The following is a 14,061-nucleotide window of genomic DNA, read 5'->3' as shown; positions in this document are numbered from 1 at the left end:
TCCTCACCTCCAAGCTGCCACAGATTGCCACAGCAATGAGACACAATGCTTAAAAGGTGGGAAGGAGAGGACTGAGGAGCAGAACATGGTCTTTGTTCAAGACCACAATGAAATCAACTTTGGACAGTTCAAAAGTAAATTTTATTTGGTTTTCATTCAAACATACTATGAGTTAATTCCTTTCTAGCAATTGCTGCTGAAGATAAATGGAGAGATAGCCAGGTGGAGGAGGCAGTGCCCTAAGTCACAGGAGCTGACACTGCTGCAAGGGGGATCTCAGCCCTTATTCACTCAAAAAAAAAAAAAAAAAGTCTCTCCATGAATACCAAAGCACATCAAAATCCATAGCCTAACAGTTTCTCTCCTTTCATTAAGCATCATTAACAGGGTTTCCTATGACAATAAACAATGAAACAATGTAAAATAGTTTAAAATATTGCTTGGACATTGACAGATATTGATTGGATATTGGTATTGATTGGATAGTGATGCTTTTCTTCAGATAGGTCAATATTACAAGTCAGTCTGCGATGCTGAAGCATTTCAAGGCAAAATAACCAGCCTTGGCCAACTCAAGAGGTCAAAATCAGGCCCAGAAACAAACCCTGTCTCCCGACTGCCAAGTCAGCACTTTATCAACAATGTGCATTGCTCTTTAGTATATTCATTTATAATGCAGATTAGGTGGATAGGAGAAAAATTTAATCATTTAGAATGACTAATAACTATGCTAATGTGTTCAGATAAAATAAGCATTCACATATGCTGAAAGCCTTTATAGTGTAATAAACTTCTGTTATCTTTTGAGGCATGCAGTACTTTGATTTTCATATACCAACTCCTTTTTATTTCAAGTGCAATAAAAAAAATGGTTTTTTGAAAAGATTGCAAAGCTCAAGACTCCTGAACCTCATTTCAGTAGTGCTTGTGTGAAGTGCTGACTAACTACTCCAAACAGTGGGCTCAGGTTGTTGCAGTTTCTTTGGCTGACTGGGCTTTTTGCTCTCTGACAAAGTGTGTCAAACTAATTTGAAGACTTGCACTTCAGAGATGGCAAAGAGCTTAGAGGATATTGATTTCAATGAGTCTGAAACTTTGTGTGTACAGAAACACTAATCCGCTTGGAAGTTACTTTATTTGCCTGCATATGACCAATAGGACACATGCTTTGATCCCCTATCTAAGTTTCTTTTGTTCTTCCTTATAACACAGACACATTTATATAAAACATTTTAACATTCAGGTTTGAAATCAGCCCTGGTTACTAATCACATGCCAGTCTCTGGCACCATGTGTGACACTCACAGGCTTTCCTCTGGCTGCAATTTCTTGGCTATATCCTTCCCACTGCAGCCACAGACCCCAAAGCTGTAGCTGCCAAGGTGCAGGTCAGGCTGGATGTTTTAGGAAACAGATCCCTTTTGCCTGAAAACATCTCCAAGTGATGCTGCAGCCAGTACAGGAGGTCAGCCCTGGGGCCCAGCAGGCTGCTCCATCATGGCATGGCCTTGCCAGCCTTGGGGAAAAACATAATGCTGTTCTTTGTTCCCGCACTGCACCATGTTATGATTCTCCTGTATGGAGCACTTCAAAAGCAGAAAAGTAAGTAAGTGAGAAGTCATGGGAGAAAATAATCTCAGAGTGATACAAAAACAAAAAGAAGCAAGCATCCCCTATTAATTTTAACCCGCACTAAAAATAATTCAAGTCAGTTTGGAGAAAATCAACTGTCTTTTATAGCAAACACAGTGATATTTGTTTAGTCTTCTTCCCTTGAGAAGAATGAAATATCAAAATACCTTGTCTATAAAAGGAAATAATTACCTGACAAAAAGCAATAAATGACCACGTATTAGAAACATCATCAAGAACAATAGAAAGTCTTGGGGCCTGGTTTTCCCTTATAATAGGACAATAAAGAATAACTAAAATTTAAAAAAAAAGTATAAAGCAATGGTGTCTCATTCTGGAAAAAAGCACAAGCCTCACCAAAAGCATTAAAACAAGGAATGTGCCCTAAAATAGGAAATGGGCCCTCTTTACCCAGTTGACTTCTGTGAATGAGTGCAGAGAACTTTATAAAGGGATGGCTGCCAGCATGAGGAAGGCAAATGATGTGGAGGGCATCATCAGGGAAAAATTAGCAGATGAGTCTACTGAAGCTGAGGTAGAAAATAGAAGGGAGGTTGACTAGGAAAATGCAGATCTTAGACAGCTTGTCAGGCAAAATTGCCTACCTGTTTCCATCTCCGTGGAAATGCATGGGTTATATTTGGTACTGGAGATTTTGTCATTCTCATTCCAATGAGTATTTGCCTACAAGAACCTATATTTATATCACAAGGTTAAGTAGTCATGCTGGAAAGCAGTGCTGCAGAATGGACAGAAAGGGACAGACATGCCCAAGTCTTTCTCTAAATATTCACTGCTGCTATTTTCTGAGCCTACTCTACAATTCAGCTCCCAATGGCTGTATTCTTTATGAAGTAGAGCTATGGAAAACAAAGGGTGATGGGAGGATTTGCAGTATTTAGCATTTCCCTGCAATGATGAAAACAGCCAGGAGGACAAGCAGCCCTGGCAGGCAGAGGCGAAGCTGCTGCAGGAGCTGGGTGTGCAGGAGCAGTCCCGGCACGCCCCGCTGGCTGCCTCGGGTGGTGAGGAGCTTTGCACAGACAGCTGGGTTAGTTCCTCATCCTGGCACAGGCTGAGCCACTGTAGATAACATCCTCATCTGCTTTTTTCAGCTCCTTAGCAGAAATGTCATAGATAAGTGCAAGGTGTGAGTATTTAGGAGGAATATTTCCTTATCTTTTAATTAAGAATGTTACAGAAGTGAGTTAGCTTTTTTGTTGGTTTTTTTTTTTCCTTTTGCAAGATAGGTATTGTAGTAGATTTTTCCAGTCTAACCTTTCATAGGCCAGGCATGTGATATGTGGTAAGAGCCATGAGAGGCATTTAAATGATCTCTTTTGAGACCTTTTCATGCTTATTTTAGTTCCAATAGAATTGGGTCTGTTCCAGATGTCCTGATTCACTACAGGATGCTTTTCTTGTTGGAGGAGTGGCTGTGTTTGATCAAGATGGTACTGACCTCATTTGTGAAATCAAGTATCAACTCAGTGTATGGGGAAGTGTCTTCCTAGTGCAGCTTCTAACACTGTTTTTTTAAGAGTGGCTTAATACAAGTTCTATTAAGAGTCAGCCAAGGGGGGGAAAAGAACAAACCTTAGGGACTGTTATATCACACAGACATTTAATTTTCCATTCACCTGATAAAAATTTTAATCAGAAAAAGCTCTTATCTGAAATAAGAGCACTATGGTATTTTTATCAGTCTTAGGCTTTTGTTGATGTGAAATCAACATAAATTGCTGATGCTGAAATCATAATAGTAAGATTGGATAGCTCTTGTTTTATTTCTGTGAGTGAGAAAAATTGTCTATTATGGTCATCTGCATGTTGTTATGCCCTATTCACAGACTGGGGAGCTGAGGTAGAAGCTTTGCTTCATCAAAACTGACCAGACATTATCAAGGTGTATACACTATGTAAACAACTCAGCCTCTCTTTATTTTAAAAGCTGGAATATTCACAAAGCTGTGACCTGAATGATAAAAATAAAAACAAAAGCGAAAGATATATATCTGATGTGTCCTTAATAAAGAGCTGTAAAAATATTGGCTGACTACAGCCTATTACTATATTTAGACATATGTTTCCCTGAAGAATTCAATCACCAGGGTAAAATACTGACAGTTGGCTTATGGTGTTGATATTTCCCATTTATTTCCTCATTCATGTCCCTGTGGAATAGGACAAACAAGCACCTGGGAGAAGAGAGTTGGGGATAGGCTGAGGAGGGGGCTTTGTGTCAGCAAGAAGGTATGAGATACCTTCCCCACCCAGGGAAATTTTGGGAGAAGTGAGTTACCCCCTGTGGCCCAAGGCTGTCCTGCTTGGGCAGTACAGACACCCAGAGATTAAACTGAATCTTTCCCCTGGTCTTTTTCACCTGGAAGAATTCCAGCAGCACCCATCTGGCACTTGCCTGAGAAATCCCTCTGAGGGACGCCCAGGCCTGTGCCCCCGCACCCAGGCCTGCTGTCAGGGGACAGCATGTGCACATCCAGGGCCTGAAAGGAAATCAGCCCTGGAATAAAACACAGCACAACTTCAGCCAGCGTGCAGCCATCAGCAAAACGTGCCAGGGAGGACACATTTGGGCAGCACAGCAGTGCTGGCAGCCGTGGCTGGGGGCTCCTGCTGCCGCCCGTGCCAGCGCCAGGCCCTGGCGCGGTCCAGCACGCACGGCCCGGGTGGCACGGCCCTGCAGCAGCTGCCATCCAGAAAAACGTCCCAGGGAACGTTGCTGGCACAGATGCCTCTGCCTAGCCTGCAGCAATGAACATGGATGGGAGTTAGCTGGTAGGAAAAAGTGAGCAGCAGCATTTTTTGGATCAGCAGCTGGAAACAGAGAGGCCATGTGGGCTGTTTCTCAGCTTAAGCATCCTAGCTGAACTCTGCTCTAAAACAGGAAATACAAAACATGCCTAAAATCTGACAAATGGTGCAGAAGGCTTTCCAGAAAAAGTACCTGGAGGAGATATTTGGAGAGTCATCCACTCTTACCCTTTGGAAGGCTGTGTGCTCAATGAGTGGGGCTAGGGTGGATTTCACATGATGCAGCCCTGCATAGACAGTAAAGATCAAGGGCATTTACATTCTTGTGCAAAGCATCCAGGTCTGACCATTGTTAGAGACAGTATCAATTCCCCTGTACAGATGGATCCATGACAAACTCCACTATGGTAACCTCTGCTGCAGTGAATTTCCAGAAACATAGGAGTGGCATTAACACTGGAGCTGTGGCAGCAATAGCCACAGCAATTGCTCCTCAGAGCTCCTTGTCCCAACTGTTACAGAGAGGAATTCTTTCTGCCTTGTTTTTCTGCTGCTGTTTATGAATATAGGAGATGCATATGATTAAAGTGTCTAGATCTGGAAATCATATTTTAATCTCAGCATGTATGTCAGAGAGGGGCAGAATAGATTAGTTTCTGAATTAATGCTTGTAACAGTTCTATGAATACTTAGACAAATTCACAGTCAAAAGGATATATCAACATTCAATTTAAAAGCCTCTTTAAGGAGTTTCATTGCCATATGTTGACAAGCTAATCTTTAAAAGAGAAAATATCTAAAAGTTTGGCTAACTTCTCAAATGCGTCAATTGATATTTTCCTTAATTTGACCTATTTATCTTAAAACATTTATAATCTGTTAGGGGGATGTTCATAGCTAAATGTCCAATTTGGTTTGTTTGTTTTTTAAATCTGCTGTTCTGTTGCCAAGAAATTAAACAAACAGATGCCACTCTTTTTTGAGGGGCTCCATTAAATACAATGTCTTACCCACCATCTGCTGGATCTGCAGCAGCAATTAACAGCTACACTCTATTCCCAGAGCAGGGCTGACAACAATTGATGGGGCTGGGTTCCTGGCATTTTCTCCTTCCCACTCCCCATCCTCTCTCTTCCAAATACCTATAATACAATATTTCTGCATAGAGGACTGTGTCTGCTCAGAAGAGGAAGGAATGAGCTATTCCTTGTTCTTCAAACTGTTGTGGATGAAAGTCCTCCCCAGACATTACACTTTTTAAACAAAGAGCATATTCAACAATAACAACTGAGCCCATAGATGTCTGCAAAAGGCTGCATGAGCAAAGTTTGTCTGACATCTTTTGGAACAGGTCACCTCTGCAACAGTGTGCAGCTGCTCTGAGGAGCCCAGGGCCAGGGCTGCACACAGGCTCTTTTCTTCTGCACCACTGGTTCAGTCCCACCTGTGTGGGAAGCCACTGAAAATTCCTACCTCTGTTTGATATGGAAATACCTGAGGAGGCTCAGCCTAGTGAGCAGCCGTGAATCATGAGCACTGGGTGTGATTCATGCCCATTGTCTGACAGCCAGGTAACTGGCTTTGTAGGAGTAAACACACTTGGAGATGGAGTCTTTTATTGGCAAGTGGCACTCTTAGTCACAGGACAACATGGAGTGTTTGGATTCCCTTTACTGACTGGGGTGTCAGCCTTCAGCCTACCATCCAGTCCTTTCTTTTAGCTGAGCAGATTGATTAGAAGCCAAGTCCAGTTGTGCCAGGGAGGGTTTAAATTGGTCATTAGGAAAATTTTCTACACCAGAATGATTGTCAAACTCTGGAATAGCCTGCCCAGGGAAATGATAGAGTCACCATCCCTGGAAGTATTTAAAAGACCCGTAAATGCGGCACATAGGGACTTGGTTTAGTGATGGACTTTTCTGTGCTGGGATAAGGGTTGGACTTGATGATAAAGGTCTTTTCCAACCTAAACAATTCTATGATTCTATGATTACTTACCCTGGAACAGAATAACTTCCCTGGCCTTTTCTTCTGTGTTTGTGGTGAGGGCACTGAGGCTTTTCTTGGACTACTGGGCCTGGATGTTAGTTATGCTCTCCCTGACTTCAGGGGGATTCTCAGGGCACCAGAGAAGGCACTAGAATGAATTTTAAAACATCTGTTTATTCAAGGCTCCAGGTTTTTAATTGATGCCCAAAGTCCATATGCAAATATACTAGCCTGCCAACTCCCTTAGCTTCTGGCACATGTTCTTATAACTCTCCAGTGTCAAGGTCTTCCTTAAAAGACAATGAGCTTCCTCCAAAAAATGCATTTTTACAGTATTATCTGAGAGAAATTCTTGATGCTGCAACAGTGTATAGCTTTATTTTCAACAAGTTATTGGCATTGCTGTAATGGCAGAAGGATTTGAGTTCCTCTGTCTGTCAGGCTAATAGCCTATCCTCAGCACAGCTGGTTTCTTCAATGAGGAATGAAGAAAATAAAAAGACATCAGGGTTTAACATTTCAGATGCTCAGCTTTGCCACAGTGTCAGGATAGACAGGTGTACATTATTTTGGAAATTAAAATTTCCATCCTGATAATAAATCTGTATAGCAATTATCCTTATTGCCCTGTATGGTGGCTGTTTGTAAAGGCAATCTGAACTTTAAAAAGGCATCTCATAAATCAGGTGAGATTTAAAATCTTCCAAGAGTTTGTAAATCTGCCCAGGATTTAGGGATTAATTGAAGAGCAGACAGCTTAATACATTAACCTTTCACCTCTGCAGTCCTGGGCTCAAAAGCTCAATTAGGTCAAGAAGTAAAAAAATAGATTGGTGATTTTGTCCTAGTCCTTATGAGTGCTGGGGTTCAGGAAAGCCAGGTTAGCACTGCCTTCATTGACCCATTTTGTCAGCAAGAATTTGCTTTGGGCGTTGCATGTCTTGTCTGCTGCTGGCATTCCATTATGAGGTTATTAACCTAAGTGTAAAGGCAGGTGCCCGAGGAGAACAGTTAGTAGGCTTTGGTGGCTGTAAAAAAAGGTCGGGAATGTCAAGGACAACCCTAAGTAGTTTGTTTCCTAAAACTGATCCAGGTTCATTGAAGGGATTGCAGGGATGCTGCAACAGGTGAGGACAGGAGGGAACATCCCCATTAGCCCTTCTGCAGCCCTGCCCCACCAGGTGAACCTTCACACTCATTGTCACTTGCCATGCTCCCACCCCAGTGCTGCCTGTGCCCTTCTCACAGGGCTTGCCAAGTAAGCAACTTAACAGGTAGGCAGTAAGAGAACTGGGGTCAGCAGTCCTTCCTTAATTTCTTTGTCTCTCTCTGAACACAAGAAAATTCAACAGCATGCAGCAACATGGACCATCCTTCTCCCAGTTTCCCTCTCTTGTGGAAGATGGGGACACTGCAGAGATCCTGGTTGTACCCTCAGCTATGTGACAACAGGGTGTTCTGTCATTTGGCAGTGACTCTCAGCAGCATGTCCTTGCTGACTGGGAACCAAAGTTTGCTTTACAAGGATGGTCCAATGATGAAGGTGAAAGTGTAGCCAACATCCATAAAGATGGTTGAGTAACCCATCCATGAGTGAATGGCCAATGTGGCTGACCCTTGCCTGTTTCCCTGGCTTGCCAACAGTTCATTCCCTGTGGCTTAGCAGTGACCATTGGTGGCAGAACACAGTGTGATCTGCACCTGTGTCAAGTCTGGGGAGAGGGATTGAGCAGTGCCAGTGTCGGCAGCAGACATCTCCCTGGGGCCTGAGTCCCTACTAAATAGCACCAGATTGGGAAGTCACTTGGTGTGACCATCCCTCTCTGTCAGTGTACAAGTATACCCACAGATTTATGTTCCTCACAACCCTCAGACCACCCTTGAGAAATATCCATGCAAAAATAAAAATTGCCCATGACCCCTCTCTTTGACTTTTTGACCTCTCCCTTTTCTCCACAAATACGCTGTCTGCTTGGAGTTGCCAGCTGACTGATGAGATTGGGTCTGATCTCTGCTCTGAGAGGACATTTGAAAATAATGTGATTTCCTGGAACTCAGAAACACAGACATATAATCTACATTTCCAGTGCGGAGTTGAGTTTTTTGGTCTTCTTGGAACAGATGTCATCCTGGGGGTTTTTAACCTCACAAAAATGCATTTGTTACTAATGCAGGACAGAGGTGAGATAAAAAACACACTGTGAAATCCAGTGATAGAAATTTTAATTTTTTTTTTTTTTTTTTTTGCTTGGGATCTTTTCTCTTGTTCCAGCTGGTTGAAAAACACTTGGAATGGATCAGCAAGACTTACATGACTGAAAACAAACCTTTGCCAGCAGCAGAACCAGACTGACAGAAACAGGACAAGAGTTTTTTCATGCCACAAAACTGTTACTAAGCAGCATATAGTTTCATGTGTGTTTGCACTTTGCCCTTCCTGACTGAATTATGAAATATTATTTACTAAAAAACATTTTTGTTCACTTTTTAAGAGAATTAATATGATTAAAGGGTCAGTTGAGAAGTGATGATTGAAGTTCCAACTATTAAAATGCACTCAGTGTGCAGGGAAAATAAAAAGGCACTGAAATTCTTTTCAAACCCAAGCACCAGGTGCATTAATTACATTTCATTGCATGTTGGTTTATTACTGCGGTCACTTGTGCCTTATGATCTGCATTCACACCTGCGTTCTATGGATATCTTGGTATTTCACTAAACAAGATGAATATTGGCCAGATGGTGACTCCAGTAGGAAGCATTTCACATAGATTTTCCTGCTCTGCGCAGTTGCCTCTAAAGGAATCCTGAAAGTCATGCTACACCAAAGCAGACCCAAACAATACAGAGATCATTTTGAAATCAACTGTCTTGACAGCATATTCAAAAAGGATCAGATGACTGACAAATCAAGGCCTTGTAACATGGATCTTACTGATAAATCTCTTGTGTGCAGCACAATGGCATCGTTTGTACTAGCATTTCACCCCATGGGGTGACCCTGCCCTGTGCAGGAACATTATTCCACAGAAAACTGGGTCAGCTCAGGTCTGAAACACTTAGCACAGATGACTCAGTGGGTTGTTTTTGTTTTGTTTTTTTTTTGGTGTTCTGTTTTTTCTCCAGGTTGCACACATGACCTTTCTTCCATAGTACAGGTTAGTTAATGTACAACAGGCATCCAGCCCCTGGCAGGTGCCACGATGAGGAGTCAGGACAAGAACCCCACCACGCCTGGCACCTTGGCTTTTGACCAAGGTGGGGAGCACTTCAGGAGAGGTGGGAGGGACACAGACCTCACTGTGCCTCTTACTGGCACTGTCAGGCTCTTACCCAACACATCAGAAGTTATTTGCTGACCTGCACCAGAAATAAACAACAGATTTTCATGCTGGCATGTTTTTACACTGTTGAAAATTTGGACAAACCTTCTAAACTTGCAATTAGCACCTACCTCAAACCCACCTCACCTAGAACACATAGCATCATTCCAGGGTACCATCCAGCACTGTCTGTGAGATTTGCTGCTGCTTCAGGATGTGTAGAAGGTTTTGACTGTGTGACCAAGATTTTTTATTTTGGACATCCATGTTCAGGTTTCTTTTTGTTGTCCTTCACTTGCAGATGTCAGTCGAGGATGATGTGACCATAGCAACTGAAGTGTCAATACAAATTGTCACACAATCAGAAGCATAGAGTTTTCATGGTCTCCATGGGCTTGTAGTACAATTTTCTCTCCCCCTGGGTATGCTAGGAGGAGCTCAAGGAGTGCAGCCAGTTCTTGCCAGCTCCCTCCTCTGCTCACTCTGCCAGGATTAAGCTGTGCTGCCAACCAGTGCCAGAATCCTTTCTTCTTCTGGGGGCTGGCAGACACCTTTTCCCACCTTACAGCAGGTAAAGCTGGGATGCTCTGAGTGTGCTCCTTGCAGAGTGTGGTGCCTAGGCTGTTTCTGCAGTACCTCTGGGAGAGGCTAGGCAGACATGAAGGGACTAAGAGGAGAAAATGCAGCAGCACAGCTGGCAGGCTAGGGCACAGGGAGGGCGCATGGTGTTGGGAATGGGGACTTGCCCTGAGAGTAGAACATTGCAATACCCTAAGTCTGAGTACTGATGAAGTGGATAGAGGCGTAGAAAAGCCCCCCCCAACATGAAGACAGTCACCAAGTCAACACTGATGTGTACAAAGGAAGGCAGAAAGTGAAGCACAGGGCTGGCCAGCCACTGAGCTCGGTGCATCCACCAACCCAGACGGGAGCTGAGCCCAACCAGCCCCACACCAGCTGCAGGTGGCCAGCCCCTCACCCTGTTGGTGTTCAGGGATGACCCTAGAGCTGGAAGATGCTGACCCCTCTGACAGGTGAGCTCCTTGGGCTGATGACCCTGTTGTTCCTCACAGAGGCACACAGCACTGGATCCAACCTACAAAAACAAGGAGCCAAAAAAGCATGAATTAACACTCCCACCTTTCTCCCAGGAATGCTTCCCCCAAGATGCTGTTTAAAAGAAGACCAATATCTCACTCTCAAGTGTAGGCAAATCCTATTACAAGTTGAGATTAACCGTCAGTCAGATAACTCACCAGCGCAGAGATCAAATATAAAAGATGTATGTTCTGTGTCATCTGTTTAGCAACCTTAAATTAGCTCACACGGGTGGATGGTGCTGGCCAAATGGCAGAACATGTGCTGCAAATGGAAATCAGAGTCAAAGCAGAATCCTGTGGGATACCCCCAGCAATTTTAAAGCAGCTATCTTATTACCTAAGCAATTTTCAGGGATAAGCAGAATTCAGACGCAGCCGACAAGGCTCTCTCATCCAACCTTGGTGAAACTACTTCATTATTATTTCAGTAGTGCCTGGAGAGCTCTATCTGCTGCTCCAGTTTCTCTGCAAAACCCCTTCCAACAACCCACAATAAAAGACATCCCTGTGAGAACAGGCTTGCAGTTTAATTTAAGACAAGGAACAGCAAGTGAAAGTAACAAACAACCAGAGAGACTAGAAGGGAGAGGGTTGAAGGAAATGGTGGAAAGCACTTGTCCCTGGAGTCCCTGTATGTGTACACACACATACTAGATACAGATTAATGCGTGCACAGATATTTCAGAAGGCATTTAACCTGAATATAAGGCATCCAAAAATAATTTATAAAAGAAATTCACATTCCCTCAGTGCTGGATGATGGGAGACACCTGCCTTGCTCTTTGCTGAGGATGAACTGTACACAGGTTGGTTTGACTTGGCTTTTTTCATACCACTAGCAACTTTGGAGTCTATAGGCAGCAGTCACATAACTGACTAGACTTAATGATCTTAAAGGTCTTGTCCAACCTAGACAATTCTATGACTGTATGATTGAAATCTCTCTTGTTTCTCAGTGTACATAGTACATACATTTGACCTCACAGCCTTGGCCTGGGAAACAGGAGAAATAAGAGGTTTGTGCAAAGTGGCCTTGATGTAAAGTCTAGGGGGGCTGTCTTGCAGCCATGTGCTCTTTGCTGCCTGGGATATGACTGTAATTGAGCTGGGAAGCAAATAAATTCAGCAAAATTCACATCAAAGGGATCTGTTTGTTTGTGTATTGTTTAAATATTTCACATTTCTTTTAAGTCTTGCTGAACAACTACGGCATGGCCTTACTTCATGTAGAGCCCCCAACCACTTCCCAGGCAAGCCCTTATCATGTGTGTGGGTGAGGAGGTTCAACCTGGCAAACCCTCAGGGAAATCAGCATGTCTTGAATTTCTCCTGGGGGCTGTGGGCTTAGGACAGTTTTTCCTTTTTCCTAGGGGAAACTAGGTGTGCTTAATCCATCATTCATCTTCCTACCACCTGGCATCAAATTACAGTAGGAAACATATTGTTTGGGCACACCAAATGCAAAAAGGATTCTCTAAAAGTGAAAAACAATTTGCAGAGGTACTGATGACAGCAGAATGCTTTGAACATTTCCAGGTTTGTGTTTGCTCAGGGCTCAGGTATTATTAGAGGAGGCACAGTAATGCCATTGAAGTGCAAACAGTTGTGAACATGACTGTTGTAATCAAAACCCAGTGCTTGTTTGGAAGTGGCATCTTAAGAAGCAAAAAAATATTTTTGAAGAGGTCACTTCGAGAAAGAATAATTGAAATTCCTTTGTGTCAACAGCAGCATGTGCACTACTCTGGGATGAGGAGATTCCTCCTTTTGCCCCAGCCCCTAGAAGCAAAATGTGCAGGAGTGTCTCCTGAAACCCTGACAATGTGCAATACAAATTCACTTTGAAAAAAGAGCATCTCTGGTGATGTCTACAGGCTTTTGACTTTGCTCTTTCCTTCAAACACCACTCGTGATGCTGAGCGCATATTCTCTTGGCCTATTTGTTCCTGGCAAACAAAGAGCAAATTCTCCTGGGTACAGCAATCCATTTTTAACACTCTGTAATTATTTAGAAAAATGTTTTGATAGGAGAAGTGAAAAACTGGGGCATTTCAGGTTCAGGAGAAAGTTCTTGGAGCATTATGTGAAACAGGGATTTGGAATCTCTTTATTTATGGCACTACCTCCAAAAAAAAGTCCACATTTTCAGCTGTGGCATTTGAATCTATTTGCAAGTCACTGAACAGCCTCTCATCACTAAGTGCAGAAGGCACAAAACTCCTGAGAGTCTGCTCCAAAATGGTGAGGGAAGGGAGAACACAAGGACTTTTCTCCATGAGCATTGCTGGCAGGGCAGGTGCAGAAAACTGTCCCTTTCTGAGCTATTGTCTCATTCTGTCCTCCCAAAATCTATGGGTCTTCATATGTTAATGTACCCTTTTTGGAAGCCCTATGATGGAAGACATTGCAGCAGAAAATGTCAGAGTCCTTAGCAGGAGACTCCAGTGCTGTGAGTTATATGGCCCAAAGGCACACAGGCTTGACACAGGCAAGGAGCTGTGTCTCCTGCCATCCTCTGGCCAGCTGAGAATGTCAAGGATGAAGTCTAGAAGCTAAATGTCAATTCAATTTTCCTACAAGGGCATATTTTTCTTTAAGAAAAGCTTGGGCAGAAAATCACTGAGATCAGGCCTGTGCATTGGGTGCACAGCAGCCTGTACACACGCTGCTTGCTAACTTCACCCTCTCTTCTTTTTCTTCCTCTGGTACTGGTATTCAGTGTCTGTGACACTACTTTGTGCCTGTCTGTAAGGCTGAGCCACTGAGACTGGAAAGGTGACCAGTAGGTCTAGCAGGTGGGGGCATTGTGCTGCAGAGGGAGGTGTGGGAAGGATGTAAATGCAACCAATAAAAAAAAAAATTAAAAAATAGAACCGAATAGAAATGAAAGTGTTACAGGCCTGATGTCCTCAAAAGACCCATTTTCTTTCAGGGAGACTCAAAAGATAAAAAAAGGGGGAAAGCCCCTAACTCAGTATATGCACTGCCATCTCCTGGTGGACAGAGAGCCCCGTCCTGCCCTGCCCTTCTGGCTGCCCTTGTGTCACAGCCTCTTCCATCACTGAAGGACAATGGCAGCATCAGGAAAAGGCCCTGACAAAAGGCCCCAAAAGAGATGTATTTTGCTAGTGTTCTGCATGCTAAAGGCAGAAGAGCATCCGGCTACATGGGGTTTGCTGAAACCAAGGACAAAGTCCCCCAACCTGTGGTGGGAGCTGGGTCCATCCCAGTGTTGGCCATCAACA

The sequence above is a fragment of the Haemorhous mexicanus genome, chromosome 4 (genome assembly GCF_027477595.1).
Source record: "Haemorhous mexicanus isolate bHaeMex1 chromosome 4, bHaeMex1.pri, whole genome shotgun sequence".
Classification (NCBI taxonomy): domain Eukaryota; kingdom Metazoa; phylum Chordata; class Aves; order Passeriformes; family Fringillidae; genus Haemorhous; species Haemorhous mexicanus.
Note: the sequence above shows the minus strand (reverse complement) of the source record.